Genomic DNA, 21,713 nt, shown 5'->3' on the forward strand with positions numbered 1-21,713 from the left:
GTGTGCAATTGAAGAATTATTTGAAACAATTGAAAAAATGACAAACGCGTTCAAAGGTGTCAAACTGCTCAGAATGGAAATCATAACCAACAACGCTATCGCGTCATACCCTTAAAACGGATCTGAAGTTTCCTCACAAATTTTTAATATAATCATTCACGATAGCCGCAGCGCATCAAAAAGGGTATTAATTGATCTGAGTTCATCTTTCTGAAGATGCATAACACCGTGTTGTTCTGGCGCTGATTTTTTTATGTACTGAAGCTTCACAACTCTCCCGTCCCCACCGTGTCGCTTCGCAAGCATCACATCATGAATACTATGTCCTCTACACACTGTTAGGCCACGTTACCCTAAGTGCTTTGAATTTTGGAAATGTTAATGCCATTCTGCTAACGCAACACGACCGCTTTTAGGAAAAATGATGGAGTTTGTCTTCTGTATGGGCTCAGGACGCCACATGTTGCGTACTAGACCGTGGCGGCCCAATACGAGATTTAAGCCAGGTATACCTACGCTTTGAAAGTTGGAAAAAAAAAAGAAAACTGACACGGTGCAAAGAAAAACCTCGATGTGCCACGGCTACAGAGTGTGTTTATGGCGTAGCAACGCCACTTTTAAGTGGAAGGGACTGGCTCTGTTTGTCTTAGCAAATCTGGTTAACTGCAACGTTGCGCCACACTGGAGGCACTACGTGTTCTAATGTGTTTTTTCGCCACGCCACGTATGCAGAGAGCCACAAGTGCAGCTACAAAGCCTTAACATTACAGAAGGTTGCCTGCTTCTAATAAGTGGGAGCAACAGGATGCAGTCCTGCCTACGAAGTGGTACTTCAAGCACTTTTGTGTTTCCAGCGTTACACAACTATAGCCAGCGACGCGGCCGCAGACATTGTACTTGAAAATTTCAGCCTATTCCCCCTACGTTAGAGCTAGGTTTGAGAGTGCCGGAAGTGGCTGCACCCAGTCGCCCAATGGCTGCTTCACTGGGGCGTTTGGCGATGAGTCATTGGCATATGGAGCGCCAAATGAATGTACGCGACCGCATACGTTCATCTCGTACATCTGGTGGGAGAGCCTGCAGAGTCAGCCAGGTGCGGGGCTGCAAGCAAGAGAAGTCGGTTCCTCGTCTAAGCTATTTTGCGGTGTTCTAGCGCTGAGAGCCTTTATTGCTCCCAGTATGCGGTGTTTTATCTTTCTGTCCGTTGTGTTTCACGCAGCCCTGTGCATTGGTAAGTGGCGGTTCTTCTAATTTAAATGTTCAAATGCAAGCCGCTGACTCATCTACAGCATTCGATGCTGTTCAAATCTTAGGCCAGAGTTTATCATGCTTTTGCACATTTCGGTGGTACAGCGTGACGGCATGAAATAGACGAATGAGTTGAACAGAAAGAATTTCTTGGATCAATACGTCGCCAGATTTCTAGATCGCAGCTCTGCACAAATCAGCCTGATTGAAGCTAATGCTAAGTTGGATAGGCTCCTTAATCTGCTTAGCCCTCTTAACAGAGGAAGTAAATGTCGAAGGAACGTGCGAAGTAAAAAAAAGTGGCAGTGGCTTAGCTCGGCTACGCCATAATATACGTAGCGAGAGGTACTATTGGGGACAAAAGTTGTATATTCCACGCAGCGGGAGCAGCAGCAACAGAAAACTGCATCGTTGCACCATCTACAAGCGGCACCTGGGATCGAGACAGCCTATGGGAGCCCTTTATTATCTGCAGACAAGTCGGTTGACTCGTTTCAATGTTCCTTACTTTAGATGGCGTTACAATGCAGTTTTCTGTTGTTCCGGCTCCTGCTGCGTGGAGTGTACCACATGTGTCCCAGATAGTATGTTTCCCTGGCTGAGCTTGTTGTGGTCACTGTATGTTTAGCAGTGAGAGAAATTGGATATACACATCTTTTATTCATTTTGATTGACAGAGACGAAGACTGCATGATGATCTGTGAAGTAGAATGCAGCGGTCTCAATTTTGTCGATAGAGTATTTTGATTTGGTCGAGCCTCTTTAGTATACAAGCTCTACAGTAGTTCCCCATTCTCTGGACGTGAATGTCCGAAGCTAAATTAAAGTCGAACTTTTCTTTCATAAACTGACCAAGAGAGTCCTGTCTCTCTCACACACAGTTGTGTGTGACCCAAAGTCACACACAACTGTGAAACCTCGCCGTAGGCTGGTATACACGTGGCATCCACACCGATCGTCTGCTTGACTGATGTTCCCGGGGCCATGTAGACTCCTTCGATGATAACACTATTATTCACTGCAATCGAAGGGAGATGTGACACCTCGGTGACACCTCGTTTCGCGTGCTCACAGACTCCAGCGTTCTTATTTGGTTCAACTGCCAGGCGACAACCTCTGGATCGGACGAGTTAATCTGCCCTTGTCTATACCGCCGTTTAGCAGTGGCTGGACTCTCCTTCTCTGCATGCTTGTCAAACATTGTGATACAGACGCCCACTAAATCTCCGCCTTTTATACGCAATCCCGCGCATGCGACGCGGGTTTTGGGTGATAGAGCGTCGTGCGGCTAGGTGGAGACGAAGAACGCGTGGCAGATGTGGGGTGTCTCTTGTTACCATGGTATCGGCGCATGCGCACAACTGCTCATTCGCGTGACGTCACGCTCGGAGTTGACCGTGGAGCGGGCGCGCGGCCGCACCAACGGCGAAGCGCACGCCGCACTTTGCTCCTCTTCGGTTGCCTTGGTAGCAGCGCATGCGTGCAACCGGCCTCTCCCATGTACCGCGAAATGCTCGAGTGGTAGCCCAGTGTAGCTCTCGCTACGAAAAGAAAATATCAGGAAATACTTCAATGGCGCCTTAAAGGTATGACGCGATAGCGTTAGTGGGTTAATGCCCATGAATGCGGGATGGGTCGCTTTCGACTTTACATTAATACTTTCATAGGAGTCCTCATACCACTACTGGCGCAGTGGTGCAGCGGTTAAGCGATGCGTCACTGCCCAGCAATGGCTGGTGCTGTAATCGGTGGGGCTTATGAGACCCAGGTTGCTCTTCCCGAATGAGCTTTTGCGATCAACCATTAATTTAACTGCCGCAAGGTACTGTAGGCAGTTTGCTCCCTATCCAGTTGGCAGGGTTTGATGAAGGCACAAGGTGTTATGCCCGGGCTCCCTTCCAGCGTAGGTCAATTAGAACGCGGTCTGTCTCGTCCGACGTAGGCACGGCGGCGGCGACAGCGTCTCCTCTGGGAGTGGCCAGAACACCCTTGCCAGTGCACCCTCTGTCTACATGGCGAAGATTGCTCCAAATGCCTGCCGTAATGGACCTCCCGGAGAGAATCTGGGTGCCTAATGGGTCCAATTCGTATTTGGCCGCGTCATAGCACGCCCGTTTTCAACGCCAAGGAATGCCACGCTGAACTTTGGACACAAAAGGCCTCATTTCCGGTGTCTTCGGTGTGCCGGTCCCGACAGCGGCGGGCGGGCGTGCATTGTACTTATTCGCCACCACCATTCCTGCAGACAAAGAAGCAGTTTCCAGTGGTTTCCTCTGCCCCGCGTGCCGGCTCTGCGCATCGCGACTTGTGAAGAACAGGTGCGGACCTCTTGTGTCGAACGCCTGCTGACGCTAAGAACACCACTTGCTTATATACCGTAGTCTGCAGAGCACAGATGCCGTCCTCCTCATTTTCAAGCTAACACGTGCTGAGGGCATGTCCAGTAGTCAGAGAGCTGGTGATAATGCGCCAAAGGAAACTTTTCAGGACACTCCTTCCTCGGCAGGACCGGCGTCTATCTAAGGAGTTGAGGAATGAAAGCCTTTTAAAACTCGGCAACGAGTGTGGCTGAGAAAGACTTCAAGTGGCTCTTTATGTGTTAAAAATGTAATAATTTTATAAAGTTTTTCTGTGTTTTCTCCGTAACCACTTCTCTGGCTTCCTCGTCCCTACTCCGGCCGGACCACGCTACCCCAGTCCCAGAAAAGGTCACGTAACCTAGGGGGTACCTTTAGGTTGCTTCTCCGGGGATTTTTTGTGCAAAACGCAGACGCCGACGACGACGACGCCAGATTTTCTGCAGAACTGGAGCCTTAGCGCTATCCCTTTAAAATAATTAGGTGATAATAATTGGTTTTTGGTGGAAAGGAAATGGCGCAGTATCTGTCTCATATATCGTTGGACACCTGAACCGCGCCGTAAGGGAAGGGATAAAGGAGGGAGTGAAAGAAGAGAGGAACAAATAGGTCCGTAGTGGAGGGCTCCGGAATAATTTCGACCACCTGGGGATCTTTAACGTGCACTGACATCGCACAGCACACGGGCGCCTTAGCGTTTTTCCTCCATAAAAACGCAGCCGCCGCGGTCGGGTTCGAACCCGGGAACTCCGGATCAGTAGTCGAGCGCCCTAACCACTGAGCCACCGCGGAATTTTTGCAAGATGGCACGTGATTTCTAATGTCCGAAAACAGACGCATGAAACAATGAGAGACGCCGTAGTAGAGGGCTCCAGAGTAATTTCGACCGCCTGGTGTCCGTTAACGTTCATTGGCATCGTTTAGTATTGGGGCGCTTTCCAATTACGTCGCCATCGAAATTCGGCAGTTCCCGCTTCTATACCGGCTCCTTGGACTCAGCGATTGAATGCCGTAGAAACTAAGCCACCACGGCGGGTGTTTTTAAGATAAGACTACGGAAGAAAGTTTCAAGGTGGGCCAACTGTTTAATGTTTGTTCTAGACGAGTGTGGCGCCCTAAAAAGAATGAGAGTCATTTCTGTGGAAATTTTCTCAAGCAGTTTAGGGGCTGTACCTTGGGTTTAAAACCCTCAAAATAGAAAACTAACATGTAAACGTAGCTGTGTAGTTTCCCGTTGTATAACACAGTCACAAGCATGCGCGCTGTTTGTCTACTTATGCATTGAGTACGGAATCGGTGGTGATGAATTTCACGATGGCTGGCGCGTTGCAAGATTAGTGTGTTTTGCCCAGAACCAGCAACTGTCTTAGCTTTTTTAATTTACTCATAGGTTTTCAGTTTACGAAAGCTGTGTTACTTCATAGCGTGCGTCGCGTTCAATGTGTGTTGCGTACCGTTGCAAATCATCCCTACGCCCCACCTGCCGTTGTCTGAGGCAGCATGTTTATGGCTAGACGCACTGAAGTGCTCATGTCATGCGTCCGTAACGGCTGGAAAAAGGCGTTTCGCAGCGCCAGCTCTTAAGGACATGTTTTATAGTTACGCGGTGTCGATGTCAGTTTTTAACATGAAGAAGTGAGAAGAGAGCAGAGGAGAGGACAGAGCGACAAAAACAGCAGCGACAACGCGTCACGCTGATTCGTACGAACACAGTCACCTCATGGCAAAGCGCCTTGCTTATCAATACAGACAGGGACCTCACGAGTGACGCTGCAGATGACGCGAATAGTACATGATAGAACGCCACCGAGTGCTATCTAACCCTTCCATCCGTCTCCTCTCCCACTACCTGTAACCCTTTTCCCTGCCATGAACCCGTCACGTCGGGCTGCTGTGAGTGGTTGAGCAGTCTTGCGTCACCGTATGTGTCTCTTATGGTCGAAAGCATGACCAACCGTGATGTGTGACGCGCGCCTACTCTGCGCTCTGCTCTCACTCACCCCCTACACACCATAACTGCTAGCATCGCTTGCCTACCCCAACTCTCTGACCAAGTGTAGTGGTATAAACGCAACGTCCCACACCGCCATCCGATCGTATTAAACGCTCCGACCGACATTATAATTTCGCACCCCTGCTATCTCTGAAGTTCGTATTAATGCAATGGTAGACGGCTGGTGGATTTTACAGCACAGCTATTATATCTAGTCCTCCCAGGCCATATTTAATACTGTACGTGTAGACCGTCGACATCCGGTCATGTGTAATCATGTGAACCGGGTTTGAACCCGGCGGCGGCGGCCGTGTTTCTATGGAGACGAAACGAAAAAAAAGGTGCCCGTGTGCTGTGCACGTGTCAGTGCACGTTAAAGATCCTCAGGTGGCCGAAATTCTTCTCGAGCCCCACATAACGGCACCTATTTCTACAGTTCTTCTTTCACTCCCTCCTTTATCTCTTCCTTGAGGCGCGGTTCAGGTGTCTACCGAGATTCATGAGACAGTTGCTGCGCAATTTCATTTCCTCAGAACCAATTTTCAATCATGTGACCAGCGGCAGCCATAGAACCGTGCACCCATTGCGACCGTTACGCACGTGCAACTATAATTGACTATTACGTAAACACTTCACAATATTTCACTGCGTTAGCACTATAGTCCTCGTTGAACGGAAAAGAATTAGTAGAGCCTGATCTTAGCGGCTCAGCGCATTAAACAGTGACAGTTAATTGGCACAGCGGCCGAGCCGTCTTGAGAAACAGAAGGCCTCGGCAGAGCCTCCTCATTGTTTCCAATCCGGGGAAGCAGGCCGTGGGTTTTTTCGTTTGCCCATCCCACGTTGAAAGAATATATTTAGGTGCTGGCATTGACCAACCGACACGGGTGAGAGCGCGCGCAAATATTGGTCGAGCCTTAGTACACGCGCCGACCGCGGAGGCGCGGGGGCACTGCGGCATGTGGGCCAGCTGGTTGCGAAATGGCGGACGCAGCCAAGGGGTGTTCTTGACTTTCAGAGACGTTTGAAGCTGGATTTTCTTTTGTTTTGTTGTACCTGAGGCGCATCTTAGTGCCTGAACTTTAGGTTCTCTGCTGCTACGGTGCGGTCGGCACCATGCACGAACATGTACTGCTAAAATTACGCTTGTGTGTTGCGGTTTGGCACTTTCCGTGATTATCGTTTGGCAAGCTCCTGTAATGGCGTGTTGTTAGCCCGTGGATGGTCGTCGCGGCCTATGCGCCTGGTCACAGTTGTCTTTGTATCAGAGTATGGTCTATGTCATAGCGCAGCTTTTGTATATAAAGTTTCGGGACTGATTTATTTTCTATTCTAGAAATGATTCGCCAAAAAACAAATGTTGGCGCGTATGTGTAGCGCCATCGTTTCTGGCTTACCTGAGCTATTTATGTAAACAAATACTGTGTCACTACTCATCTGCGCATTCTACTGTGAGTGAATGTAGATAGATGGGCGTCCACCTAGAACAGCGTGCAAACAAATTTCTGTGTGAAGCTTGGCAAGGCAGCCACACAGACGTATGAGCTCCTTCGTAACGCTTACGGCAACGAGGCATTATTTCGGGCGCGCGTTTTCGAGTGGCGCAATAGGTTTGTTTCGGGGAAAACGTCGGTGGAAGACGACACAAGGCAGGGGCACCCTTCAATCTCATGAAAAGAAAACAATGTGGCTCGGATAAGGGAAATCGTACAGCATGACCGCACCATTAAAGTCCGCATGCTATCAGATGCTCTCGACATTAGCAAGACAACATGCCACCAAATTTTGCGTGAGAACTTAGGGAAACCAAAGCTTAACGTCAGACTTGTGCCGCATTCTCTCACACAGGACCAGAAGGGCACGCGGGCATCAGTGAGCGCTGATTTGCTCTCCGAGGCAGAGAAGGATGCTGCATTTGTCGGCAGCATCATTGCAGAAGACAAAACATGGTGTTTTCAATACGATCCTCAAACAAAGAGGCAGAGCGCTGAATGGCGGTCGACAAGTTCTCCGGCGTCGAGAAGGGTGCGGCGACAGAGGACCAAAACAAACACGATGCTGATAGTTTTTTTCCTACGCCAGAGGTGTCATACACTGCTAGTTCGTCCCAAAAGGGCAGACAGTGAATCAGGAGTTTTATATCCGCGTGCTCCAACGCATGCGTGATGCACTGCGATGCCGTCGCCCTGACTTATGGGAATCTGGACAATGGAGCCTTCTCCACGATAACGCAAGGCAGCACACTGTTCTTAGCGTGACAAAATTTCGCGCCAAACACAGCATTACACTTCCCCAAACGCCATACTCGCCTGACCTCTCGCCATGCGATATGTTTCGATTTCCTCGTGTGAAGAGAGCCCTAGAAGGTCGCTGGAAGGGGAACGTGGAGGCCATTCAAGACGCCACGACAAAAAGGCTGACTGCCCTGCCAAAAGAAGCGTTTTACAGCTGTTTCCAAGACCTCAAGAAGCGATGGAAGCTGTGTATAGACTGCAAGGGAGACTAGTTCGAAAGGGGTGCTGCACAAATGATTACAATGTTAAATGCATTTTTTTAATGGGCTCAGCTTCAGAACTTTACGGACAAAGGTTGTATAAAGCCTCGACTCCTCAGCGCCCCTAGCGGATAGGAGCGGATCGTGATACCATCTGGAAACTGTCGGGTCCGGCAGGTGTCTCCTCCGGGGCCATCCTGAGTACCTCCACCCACACGCTACTCATCCGAGACCCCCACAGTAGTGGCATAAAAAAGTGACGGCGAAAAGAAACTTGAAGATAGCACAACTGTATGCGCTACAACTAGATGCAACTGCATGAAGCTACCGTTATTCACTCGATGAAATATGTATGCTCATTTCCAGGATTAAGAAGAGCGTAGCTTTGCGTGATACGCAGAATATTTTGCTTGTGGCAACAAACGAGATGCAGTCGCCGCGGTGGCGGAGTGGTTACGGCGCTCGGCTGCTGGCCCGAAAGACGCGGGTTCGATCCCGGCCGCGGTGGTCGAATTTCGATGGAGGCGAAATTCTAGAGGCCCGTGTACTGCGCGATGTCAGTGCACGTTAAAGAACCCCAGGTGGTCGAAATTTCCGGAGACCTTCACTACGGCGTCCCTCATAGCCTGAGTCACTTTGGGACGGCAAACCCCATAAACCGTAAACCGTAATAAGCGAGATGCTGTGTGTTGTCCTGTTTCTTTGTTGTTAATTCCATTATTTTATGTTTCACAAATGTTGCTTTTGAAACCTAAAGCACTGATGCTTCTTCGACATGGCTTCCTAATCCCAGCTTTACTGTTATACGAAACATTTTAGTACTGCTGTTATTACTACGGTGTCCTCCACGACTGTCAGATTGGTTATTTCGTTTTGACTTGTAGAAATATGACCGGTAATATTTATGCAAGTTTAATTCTCACCTGGCTGCAGAATTTCCGAGGAAGATGTTAAATTAGTGCTCTAAAATCGCAGTAAGAAAACATTAGAAAAGGTTATGCCTGATTAAACGAAGATGCTTTAAATATGATGTCATCTGTTGTATGACAATTTCATTACACATATGCCCTTTCTAGGTATGCAGCCTTTTGGCGACCAGGCACCTTTGGTTTCCAATTGCAGAAAGGCAGTCGAAGATGATGTAAGTATCATATTCAACGTGTATTACTATTTCTGTCCTCTATATTGTTTCATCTCTAACCGGCCTCTGTACCCATAAATCATGCTTTAAACTTTCTACACCTTATAGCAAAAGGAAGGCGTATAAAACAAGTTTTCTCAAGTACTAAAGCTGGAACATGGAGCCGGAAACGCCACCGTAGTTTTCTGTTTAAATGACATCGCCATTTGATTTTGCACGCTGAAGACTGTCAACTGCAAAAGTGCTTTTTTTTCCGTTTCATTGATCTTGAAAGAAATATTGAGCATATTTATGCACTTTATGGGCGAATATATTTGTATGGATGACACTGCTAGATCTATGAAGAAAGCACTAATTATTTGACATAAATGCACCCTATTACCTGCATGTGTTATGCGGCTGTCATGACGGCGTGGTGGTAATAACGATGTGTTCCATATTAGCTGTGTCCGCATTATTCTTACCTTCAGTCTAACTTAGGAGCCGAGCCCAATTTTCCCGCAGATGGTACTCGGGGAGTACGTAATGAAATGCGTATACCTGTGTCAAGGACTGCCCTACAGGTCGGCTAAGGAGGACGATGGTACACAATGTGTGGTGAGTTATAATTCAAAAATTACATAGTAGCTCCAAAGCACAAAAAGTATTCTCTACAACAAAAGCAGTTGTGTAACTATTCAAGGAAGAGCTTCGCTTGTTATGCCGAAGGAAATGCTGCAGATTTTAGAGCATGCTGTGTCTCTTCTTGCGGTTATCCTGGTGATTACTTGCTTTAAATTGGCTTCCGGGAGAGGTCTACATCAGCTAGAAATGAGGCAATAAAATACACATCCGGCGCGCACCATAAAACAGGAGCTTTAATGCAGAGCAATTGAAGAGATTTGCCATAAATAAATGGGCTTATATTAATTTGCTCAGTGGTTTTTCTACGTGTTATTAACTCTGGTGCAAGCAAGATTTATAGATATAAATTATCTAGTGCCCCATTTTATGCAACTCCGTTTCTTCCCTTTATGCACAAAAATTTGCGTGCAGCCGCCAGTTACGAGAAATGCTTTGCCACTTTTTTGGTCCCTGTCTGAAAGCAAACAAATAACAATAAAATATTATCAGTTTATTTCAAGTTATCGGAATGTGGCTCGTTCTTAAGCAGAAGCTCTTATTCAACAATGATGATTTTCTTGCCTGTGAACGCCATGGGCATGTCGCCTACAGGCTGCTCCCTTTGGGTGTCATGTGTGTGATGATAGTGCGAACGTGCATGGGAAGGAAATGATCTTCGTGTTCTTGTCACTAATATTTTGTTCATTTCTTTTCAGAAAATTGTGGGCGGTGAAAGAGCGCAAGGTTTTTGTAAGGACGGACAGTGCGAACTCTATGTAAAAGAAAAGTGACGTCGGTGAAATCGTAATTATTGATGCTGCCAAAGGAACTCTGAGGGCACCAGTGATATTTTGTGCCCGCATTACAATCGGCCTGTCATATTCTTGCTGCAAAATATGAAAAGTGGTTTTCTCGGCCCCAGTTTATAGCGCTAATAAATTAGGAGATATTTTTGAATCCTGCGATATTTACAAATATGCTCACAATAAGCGCCGTATCCTGTGTTGGAGAAAAAAAATCAGTATTTGCTGTACAGGCAATAAAATGTTTGGAGAATAGTCGCCTTCAGCTGATCTCAGCAATGCACAGCGTTCTATTCCTTCATCTCGACGTAAGCAACTTGGCTATGTCCTTCTGAAGCGAAGAACGTGTCTGAGATTTTTACAACGCATAGAGGTTGACAGTTATTTTATGCAGTGCGCAGGCCATCAATCACCATATCAATATCTTCATTATCGGTTTAGCCGCCGCGGTGGCTGAGTGGTTATGGCGCTCGGCTGCTGGCCCGAAAGACGCGGGTTCGATCCCGGCCGCGGCGGTCGAATTTCGATGGAGGCGAAATTCTAGAGGCCCGTGTACTGTGCGATGTCAGTGCACGTTAAAAAACCCCAGGTGGTCGAAATTTCCGGAGCCCTCCACTACGGCGTCCCTCATAGCCTGAGTCGCTTTGGGACGTAAAACGCCTATAAACCAAACCATTATCGGTTTAAATACACCCACTGCAGGAAAAAAGTGCTCTCTCATACCAGTCCAAGTAACTCTGTCGTAGCTATCTGCGGTCACCTTAAGCCAGCAAACTTCCTAATCTCATCGGCCGCCTGACTCACTCCTTGCCTTCCCTTGGAATCCTTTACGTCACTGCCTATGGAGAAAGAAGTATTAGACACAGGCGTACCGTCCAGAGCTGCGACAAGAAGCAAACTGTTCTTCTGCTGCAATGAATAAAGCGAAAGGGCAAAGCTCGAGTAAAGCAAAGTTCACCCTTAAAAAGCAAGAGTTTCTCTTGCTCTCAACGTAACCCCTTCCCCTCTTGACTGTCCAAGCAGTGCGAGCTATATACGGACCGCAGTTGCCTCCTTCCACACAGTGATAGCAAGCATTGCAACGTTTATGTTGTGCATTGGTATGTAATTTATAGTGCGTGAGTGCTAGACCTTCCACTCAGCCGCTTAGCCGTTGTCTGTGAGTTCCTTCTGTCCGTGTGCCCACCTGGTTGTGGGCAACCTGCTCTAGGTGACCACCTGCGACGTAGGTGGCAGGTGGCAGGCGCTCGTCATTTAGAAGAGCTCAAGCGAGAATTCATTGATACAGCAGACATAGTAAATCATTAAAAGAAGGACACATTTCCACCCCTCTATGCCGTAATGAAATTTTATGACGGCTGTCATGTTTATGCAGTATTATGGCTCCACAACGCACGGAGCCCTAATGTACTGTCCTATTGAAAAATATACTGCCAAAGGAGTTTGCCGTGTAGCGGTGCTCTATAGTATATTTGACAGTCCTAAGCTTGGGAGGGTTGAGGACGGAAGTAGCTCTCACCTTCGTGGGATTAGGGTCCCTGAGTATGCAGAAGGAGCCGCGGTGCAGTTCTGAGGAGCAGACGTCTTGGGGGGTATACTTTTGACAAAAAACTGTACCTTTTTGCTTGCTGAAAGGCGCTGGTGTTTAGTGTTTGGTTCTTCAGGCTTGGACATATCGTGTTTTCGGGCGTGTCTAGCTCTTGTGGTGGGGACTCAGCGCTCGTAAGTGACGATACCGCCCTGCTTCACTTTAAAGAAACACCGAAGTCTTACTGAAGTTGGCCATCTTGCTAGATTCCCGCGTTTCAATGACAGCTTATCTAATGTTTTAGCGGAATCGCCGAAGACGGAGAAAGATTAATAATATTACAGTAATTGCTAATTAGCATTCCTAAAAGCGCAGCAACACTACTAAACGGCAAAGCTAGAAACCTTTTGGTGGTTTAGCATTGCTAACTACGAGGTATTGTGCGAAAGCAGGTTTTAGCAGCTGGACACTAACGACACGTACCTGAAAGGGCGATTGAAAGCACATTTCTTTTCGTGACCTGCGCACAGATGGAAGTTGATGAAGACAAGGACGTGCAATCCACAGCGCAAGGGTGTGTTGCAGTTTAAACGCGGCGTGACCGTCTGTGGCGATAGCGTAGTGCTCTCGTGTAGAGGCCAGCGAAGCTAATTTGTTCGCGCTGCCGTTGGCTCGAAACCCAGTCGTGGAAATATTTATTTTATTTCTCTGGGTGTGCCGAAGTCGCCCTCATGCAAAGTCTCGTTTATTTCTTGCCATATCCCAAATCATGTGATTAACTTGAGAGGCTTCAGCACACAACACAGTTTCCAGGTTATGAGGCAAATAATGCTTTCGCATTAAAAGCGTTCGAAGAAATTGACAATTTAAAAAAAAGTTTGTCCAGGTATGATGTTCTAACCCAGGACCAACTGCCTGTCCCGGGCAGTCGCTCTACCAAGCAATCTATAAGAGCTACATAAAGACAACGGAAATCAATGGTGTTTGTCCACTGCTTTTGGGAAATCCCACAAAGTGGAGTAGATTTTTAGTGAGTGATTAAGGGATTAAAACGCATTCACCCAAGCGCAGCCTTCCGGCTAAAAAAAAAGAGATAACAGGTTTAACAGACACTTCGAGATGAAAAAAAAAAAATCTTTGATCGCTTTTTTCTGCCTTAAAGGGGACAAAATTTCGAACGCAAACAAATATTAGACAGTTTTCGTTTCACGTACGTAGAGGGTTCACGTACGCAAACGTGGGAAGTCTACGTAGCTGCACGCAGGTCGTTTGAAACCGTTATAGTTACACGTAATCGACGCACGACGCGCGTTACTCCTAGCGCCATCTACTAAGAAACACAGACACTGGTTGTAGCCTAAATCATCCAAGACAAGTCTTTAAGCCAAGCCATTCGGTCTGCCCTCGTGTTTGGAGGTTTGGCTATATTTAGCTGGTTTGGGGCTCTCTCAGTTCGAAATCTCGTTGTTATGACGACGACAAACGCTACTTCGTCAGGCTTAACAGCTGAAAAATCGCCCTTCTGTCTGGAAAACAAAAGCTATTTGTCGCTTGAAACCTTATGCTAGGGTAAGAATGGGCAAATGGAAGGCGAATACAACATTTTATAACACGATACCGCGTCGAGGGATTAGCGACGAAGCTGTTATCGCTGTGAAGCGGCGGGCCGGGCGCCGCTTGTTTGTCAACGCTACGTACGCAAGCAACGCAAAGACCGCAACGTAAAAATCCGAATCTCACGTACGTACGTGAGACTCGCGCAAACCCTTTGCGTTCTGCGCATGCGCAGTGGTCACCCGTTAGAGCTCTACGTACGTGAAGCCTCAAGGTACGTGAAACTAAAACTCTCTATTATGAGACGTTTCATGGGCATATGAAGATGCCTTGAAGAAAGTTTCAGTTGCAGACATTGAGTGGAACATAATTTTAAAAAAGTGTGTCTGTTTTCTCTCCGTTAAACCGATTATTGTGCGAGAGCACGGGCCCGAAGCCCCAAAGCAGTATTAGTGGACAAAGACGATGGCGTCCAATTCACAGCGCAATGCACCAAAGCCCGAAACGTCCCACGCAATATATTAGTGGACGAAGAAGACGAAGTGCAATGCACAGCGCGAGAGTGCGTTGCAGTTTAACACGGAGTGTTTGGCTGGGCCGATAGCCTAGGGCTCTCGTGCAGCGGCCTGCGAAGCTGATCTGTTCGCGCCGCTGCGCGTTTGACTCCCAGTCATGGATATTTCATTTTATTTATTTTATTTCAAATACCCTCATGGCCCAGCGGACATTATTGAGAGGAGTGGAACAAGAAACACAGATAACAGAAAATTAAAATACGTTCATGGGTTACAGCATACATACTGCACTGCACTGAGTTGTACATATTTCAGGAATTGTGCACATCCATGGAAAGCTGCAGAAAAAAAAGAAGAAAGAAAACAAGAACTAACAAGTCACAAAACTACAAATCAACAAAACAGAGTTCATGTGGGACTGCGAACCGAAGGGCACACATATCATGACCAAGAAATGCAGGCGCTTAACTTTTTCTTGAAATTCTAGAGATTGTTGGTGAGTACCACATCTGCTGGCAAGTGATTCCACTCAGATGATGTAGTTGGAATGAAAGAATTTAAGCGAGCGGTAGTGTGAGAAGGTGGAACGCCCACTTTGCGTGAATGATCAATGCGCGATGAACATAGGTGGGCGCAAGGAGCAAAACGTTCTTCAAAAGAGGATTCAGATTGTAGATCTTAAAAAAAAAAGACAGAGTCGTGAAATTTTTCTGCGCAATGAAAGTAATGGCAGTGACAAAGTGTGTTTCATTAGTGCGACACTTGATGTGCGGTCATAGTTGTGGAGGATAAAACGAGCGGCACGGCTCTGAACAGCTTCCAAAACAGATATAAGGGACTTAGCTTGAGGGTCCCATATCGACGCGGCGTATTCAAGCTTTGAACGAACCGGTGTTTTATAAAGAAGGGGTTTGACTGAAATGGGTGTATTCGAAAGGTATCTATACGAGGTATCCGGGGCTAACGAAGCATTTTTGATGCTATAAGAGGCTGGTGGCGAGACGCCTTGAGGTGAGAAGCGCATGGATATGCATTTTGATGCGTTTAAGACCATTTTCCATTTAGTACACCAGTCAGTAACACAGTTAAGATCGCCTTGCAATAAGTGGACATCATTAGGGTTTTTAATTTCACGGTATAGTATGCAATCATCTGCAAATAGTTTGATAGAAGATTTTATGTTGTTAGGCAGATCATTAATTTACACAAGGAATAATAAGGGTCCTAGTACCGATCCTTGTGGTACCCCAGACGTAACCGGCATTGAAGATGATTGAAGACAGTTAACGTGGACAAACTACAAGCGATTAGATAAAAAACAACGAATCCATGCTAGAACATTCGGGTCGATATGAAGATGAGCAAGCTTATACAACAACAGACTATGGGACACTTTATCGAAAGCCCTGCAAAAATCTAAGAAGATGACGTCGACCTGTGAACCATCATCAAGAATGGAATAAATTTCGTTGCTGAAAGATAATACCTGGGTTTCACAGGAAAACTGTTTCCTGAAACCATGTTGTAAAGGCGTGAAAAACGAAAATGATTCAAGAAAACCAGATAATTAAGAAAATAATATATGCTCCATGATTTTACAGGAAATGGAAGTTAATGATATGGGATGATAATTGAAGGGTGAATGCCTTTCACCAGATTTATAGAGTGGAATCACTTTAACCAGTTTCCATTCGTGTGGTATATCTCCTGCTAGAAGCGATTGCTCACATATCTTCAGTAAAAAAAATTTGGAGTACATTTTAGTATTCTTCAGGACTTTGGAGTTAATGTTATCAGGCTCGCAAGAAGAAGAGATTTTCAAATTGTTAATTATGTTAATAATTCCCTCATAACCAAACCTTACAGGGTCCATTGAAAAGCTTATGTTACATGCACAGCCTCTAACATCCGTAATGTCAGTTACGGTACTTGAAAAAGCTGCACTAAAGGTCTCGTTAAGGATGTCAGCGACGTTAGCGCTTGAAATAGGGTTTGACTGAGGGTCAACGAGGGATATTAGAGACTGGTCTCGTCACTTATATCCCTCGTTGACTCGCTTATTTCATTTCTACTAGCATGCTGGCATTTATAGTGGCCATTCTCCGCATTTGGGCGTTGTGTGTTCATATGTCTGTTTGTCTGTCTTCTTCTCTGAGGCCGGATTTGTTCTCACCTATCCACCGGGTGTGGGCAATCTGCCCACCGCGCCAGGCGGTAGCCAATTCGATCGTGAGAGGCTGCTCTGGAAGAGCAACCCGGGTCTCAAACCCAACCCAAGCGACGTAGTCCCACCGATGGCAAAACCTGCCAAAGCATCTGCCTTGTGCCACTGCCCACTGCTCACCTGGCCTCTGGTGGGCTTAGTTGCCAAGGTGGTGCCGGGGGTAGCCAGATGAGAACCAGGGGCGCTACGCCACTGCTAACTTGACTACCGGGGGGCGTAATTGCCAATGTGTAGCCGGTGGTAGCCAGACGAGAACCTAAGGCGGATATCAGACGGCACCGCCGCTATGCGCACCGAGCTAAGCGGAATGAGCAGCAGCGCTTAGGAGAAGAACGTGATTGGAGTCATGCTTGCACAGTAGCCACATGGAAGATCTTAGGGTAGTAATTAGGTAATAGCATGCTATTGCCTAGCAGGTCGTAGCTCTAACGGACAACTGAAATTATGCTAGCGCATATATCCGCATATGGCCTGATTACCAACTTGACTGACGTTTTCTTAACCTGACGTGGCGTCGCCATTGCTCGACACAAGATCTTATGACAAGATTCTTGGTCGATGTTGGTGAGCGTATGAGTGCTTTTGCACTAATATGATTTTAGGTGCTGTCCGTCGAACCGCTCGGCATTTCCAGCCACAGCTGGTGGTTGACGTCAGGGTGCACTTGACTGAATTACTGAGAAGTGTCCGAACCCAGTGATTGATCTCAGGAACAGCCAGTGCTTGCCGGCTACGCCGACGTAATCGGTATTTTTTTCCCTTTAAATAAGCTTTCTTGGTTGCATAAGCCAGAACTTGCACATAAAAAAACAAAACGCAGGTCGTCGTCAAAACCACACTGCGGTAACTGAAAGAAAATTTTTGGACACTAATCCACCTCGCGGACACTAATCCACCGCTATGCACTCTTGAACTGCCAACACGAAGTCATTTGTGCTCCTGTCGGCACGAATTCGAGTGTAGTGGCAATAAAAATTGAATTTAACAATGTCATATTCAGCTTTTTCAGCAAAACTTCACCTTTTTCTGCCTGACAAATTTCTACATACGCCGAAAGAGCCGCAAAGGTGATTTTTAATCACGATATGCACTGGATGGAGTTGTCCTCATTGTCCCTTTAACTCGCTTCCTTTGGTAGCTACTTTTTAGGTTGTCTTCTTTAGTAAAGGAAATACATTTCAGTCTGATATTCCGAGGCAGACAGTCGGTAGCGGCAATGTGCAATCTTTCTCCGTCGCAGCAGCGGAACACCGTGAACTAAGATTTGGTGATCACGATTTTGTATGGCGCAAAGGCATCTGTGGCCAAAGAGCGGCATGGCACAAGGTGTTTTTGTCAACTCAGGTGCGGTGAAAGACCAATTTCCCAAGAATTTCACCTTTATGAAGCCGAGAAGCACGGCAAGGAAAGATTTTACCCTTTGTACCACCGATCGGTGCTGGCGGCACAGGTGATTGAACTCCGCACTTCCCGCAGTGGAAACGGATGCTCGACCCACTAGGCCATCGCTGTGCTATTTATGCGGTTAGCTAAGATTTGGGGCCATTGCACATAAATAGGCATAATGTATGGCCCGTATCGACAGATTATACGAAATGCCAGTATTGTCTCTGCTATTCGAATGTACGGGGCAGCTTGAGTTACTCTCGCGTAATGAATGGAGTTAAGTTGCCGAGCTGTTGCTTAGGGACCGATCGCGCGTGCACCCCAAAGCCGGTAGCTTGGCCCCCTTGGTTTGTGTGTCTTAGCTATTTTTGGGGCTCCTCGAGAAGCCGCCATCCCGGCGCCGCCGAAATAGGATTGTTTTGAGACAAACGCGGCAGATTGCGTAGACCGACGGTTAACCGGCAGTGAGGAGGCCCGTCCTTGTAAGGTGGCACTCGGGCCACAAGACGCGGCCGAAGCGCTGACCCCTGGGGTTTCGCCCATCGCCGTGGAAGCGGTGCGTCGGGGGAGTTTCACCAATGGCGCGGTTCAAACATCGAGCTCAGTGGTAGCGGCGTCGCTTGATGTGGAGGTGTCGGAGCTGACTAGAGGCGATTCTGACACAGCGGACACAAGCACGGGCAATGCCACAGCGAAGATATGTCCATACGAAAGGAGATCAGGTGGTAGGGACGGTGTCTGCGTCATTTACCGTGAGCAGAGCACGGAAACACGGCTAAAATTTGCGGAGCATCCCAAATCACGGCACGGTCCTGGCGTGGATTTACCTACGCAGCTCCAGTGGCTGGCGTCTGTCGTAAACACGCTACCGCAGTTGAGCACGCAAAGCACGAAGACGCCCTCAGAAAACATGGATCTGTCCATCGTGATGGCAAGTGGCCTGAGTGCGCGGGCGGCCAACGAGGGTCGTAAGTTGCATAGACCGCTGCGCAAACGGAATGTCACTGCCCGGACCGCCTGTGCCGCACCGATATTCGGTCGTAGACGGCGGGTTCGACTGTTCGACCCCGAAGAACGCCGCTGAATCGTAGGTTGCGTTGGCCATGCCCACTCCACCTTTAACTGCCTCGCCATATCACAACAAGGAGCCGTGCGCAGATATGTAACACGGCTAACCTTGGTAGCATGTCTCGAGATGAAACGAAAGGCTCGAGTAAGCGCGGATATAGTAGGTGGGGGAGGGGGTTCCATGGCGAGAAGGACTAAGCATTGATAGACCATTTGCATGGGTATGACCGAATGTTGTTTGTGTGGAAGTTATGCCGATTGTACCTTGTGTGGTTCAGTGATTATAGACAATGTGGTATGAACACTCGGAACTGCTTAGTTTGCATATTACAAAATGTTCGAGTGCCCCGAGAATGATGTCGTGTTTTGGTTACAAGTTTGAGTGTATTTGTAATTAGCACTGCATAAAGAGGAACTATTGTTCTCTGATATTGCCCTCGCGACTTGTGTGTGTGAGCACGGTGAGTCGGGACTGTCGTTAATCTCTTCTTAGATGTGGTAGTTGTGTGTATTATCGATGTGCTTTTCCATATACTTGGTTTCGTACGTCCCTCCGCACTTTTTCATTGTTGTAACATGCCTTGTGTTGTACGTACAGCGAGTGTACGCACAACATTCTCAGTAAGGAGAAGTTAAGTTGCCGAGCTGTTGCTCAGGGACCGATCGCGCGCGCACTCCGAAGCCGGTAGCTTGGCCTTCTTGGTTTTGTGTGTGTTTGCTGTTTTTGGGGCTCCTCGACAAGTCGCCATCCCGGCGCCACCGAAATGGGTTTGTTTTGAGACAAACGCGGCAGATGGCGGCAACGACGATTAACCGGCAGTGAGGAGGCCCGTCCTTGTAAAGTCGCACCCGGGCCTCAAGACGCGGCCAACTCGCGGACCCCTGGGGTTTCGAGAGGGGGTCGCTTGTGAATTCATGGCTTTTAACGGCGGACCGCAGGACGGGCCGGACGCCTTGGAGCAGGAAGCAGAAGGCGGAAGCGTGGCCTGGTCAGTGCGCGCGGTTCGGACTGGGTGTTCGGTTTCCCTCAGCTTCCGCTGGCGGTTTTAGTGATTTTGTGTCTGTGTGCATTAACCAAGCGGAAATGCGCAACATCTTCGTGGAATTCGCGCGGGGCCCGCGATACAACAACAACGTGAGCACCGACGTGCTATTAGCTCCTTGAGTTTGAACGAAGTTCTCCTGATTGGCTCTGAGAAGCGCATTTCCTATTGGTTACAGAAATGGTCCCCAGAATGATGGGCGAACGGATTTAAGAGCGAGTTTTTGGCGCGAGCGGGGAGATCGCAGGGCAGGCCGCCTCCGTGCAATAAAGAGGTAGTGTACCGAAGAAGTCGTCCAGTCTGTTCCGCAACGTGTCGCCGGATCACGGAACCATCAGGAGACTTCAAGGTCAACACCATCGATCTGTCGATGACCAACATCGATCGATCAGTCATCCACCAACCTATTCAAAATTAACTAATTGTATAATTCCCGATATTATTTACTCGGAGGAAATATATAAAATAATGATTTGCTGGTCGCGATGTAGTCATGACAAAGGGAAATGAGCATAACTGTCTCTCTCACGGTGGGCGCTTGAAGCGAGCCATGGGGAAGTTCGTGACGAGGGAGTGGATGGAAGGAAAGAAAATGAAAGAGCCATCGTTAAGGAGTGCTCCGGAATAACTTCAGCCATTTGTGATTTAACTGGCAAAGTAAGGCACGAGGCTGCGTTTGTATCTCTGCTTCATCGAAGGTTCGGTCACCTAACCTAGAATTTGGCAGCCGAATTCCAGGCACTGGGCCACCGCAGCTGGAGATACAAACTTCGGAAGAATCCAAGTAGTGTCGTAATGGCATTCGTAGAACTGATGAAGTTAACGAAATACCGCAGATGTTTTTGCTTCCCAGCAAAGCGAGAAGACCTTGGCGCGGTACATCCTCTGTTGCAACAGCGTCTGCGTGCCATTGACAGTACTGTCAGGGGCTGCGAGAACACCTGTGTGAATCTACTGACAGGGACGAATTTTGAGCTCTGCAGCGGAAATACCGCGAAGGCTATGATGAAAAAGAGCATGCCGTTGGAAGCACAAGTTTTCTATGTAGATGACGGAGGACATAGTTTGGCTTTTAACATCTCTATCTTCTCGAATTCACCAGCCAGTATAAACAGAGAGTATCACATAGAAAAAATATGGCTTAGCTGGCTTAAATTTCTGTTTACCATGGGCTGTGCTTCTATCCTGACGGCATCATTGGCACGTGTCTCTTCGCTGGAGTATACGGATGTTATTTCACATGAACAATGCCATCTGTGTTTGAAATCAGACCTAACCCTACTTGTAAAGGCAACAATAGTCACACGACCGTCATAAAAGCAGTCGTCAGCTCATGGAGGTAGGCTACTGTCACATTTCTAGCACTTTTTGACTCTCGATAACGTAGACCTTAGTGTTTGACAGTGTATAACGCACACGACCTTAAAATTGGTAATTATTAACACTCTCTTAAGAGAACAGCAGTTTACAATAGGCAGCAGAGCGTTAAACGTGGAAAGGAAATGCCTCTACTTACGGCAGGTAGGGACCGCAGATCAGGATCACGACGGTGAAGTAACAACAAGAATAAGAAAGGTATGATTGCATTGATTTGGAGGCACGCTCAGGTGACGAATAGAAGTTTGTCAATATACCTCATATACAAAGCGTATAACAGCTGTATCTTACCAGTATCTCCTATAGTGGCAGAAGCGTGGAGGCTAAGGATAAGTGTAGAATATTAGTAGCGGAAAACACAGTGAGCTATGCACAGGAA

At 47.5% G+C, this 21,713-nt stretch overlaps 1 long non-coding RNA gene across 1 annotated transcript; it reads left to right on the forward strand.

Moving 5' to 3' along the window:
* Positions 1–1,085: 1,085 nt before the first annotated feature.
* LOC144118893 (uncharacterized) lies at positions 1,086–11,073 on the forward strand. Its single transcript, XR_013312178.1, has 4 exons — positions 1,086–1,231; positions 9,169–9,233; positions 9,738–9,830; positions 10,553–11,073. It is a non-coding gene; the product is annotated as an uncharacterized LOC144118893 (long non-coding RNA).
* The last annotated feature ends 10,640 nt before the right edge of the window (positions 11,074–21,713 follow it).

This window comes from Amblyomma americanum, chromosome 2 (assembly GCF_052857255.1).
Source record: "Amblyomma americanum isolate KBUSLIRL-KWMA chromosome 2, ASM5285725v1, whole genome shotgun sequence".
Lineage (NCBI taxonomy): Eukaryota > Metazoa > Arthropoda > Arachnida > Ixodida > Ixodidae > Amblyomma > Amblyomma americanum.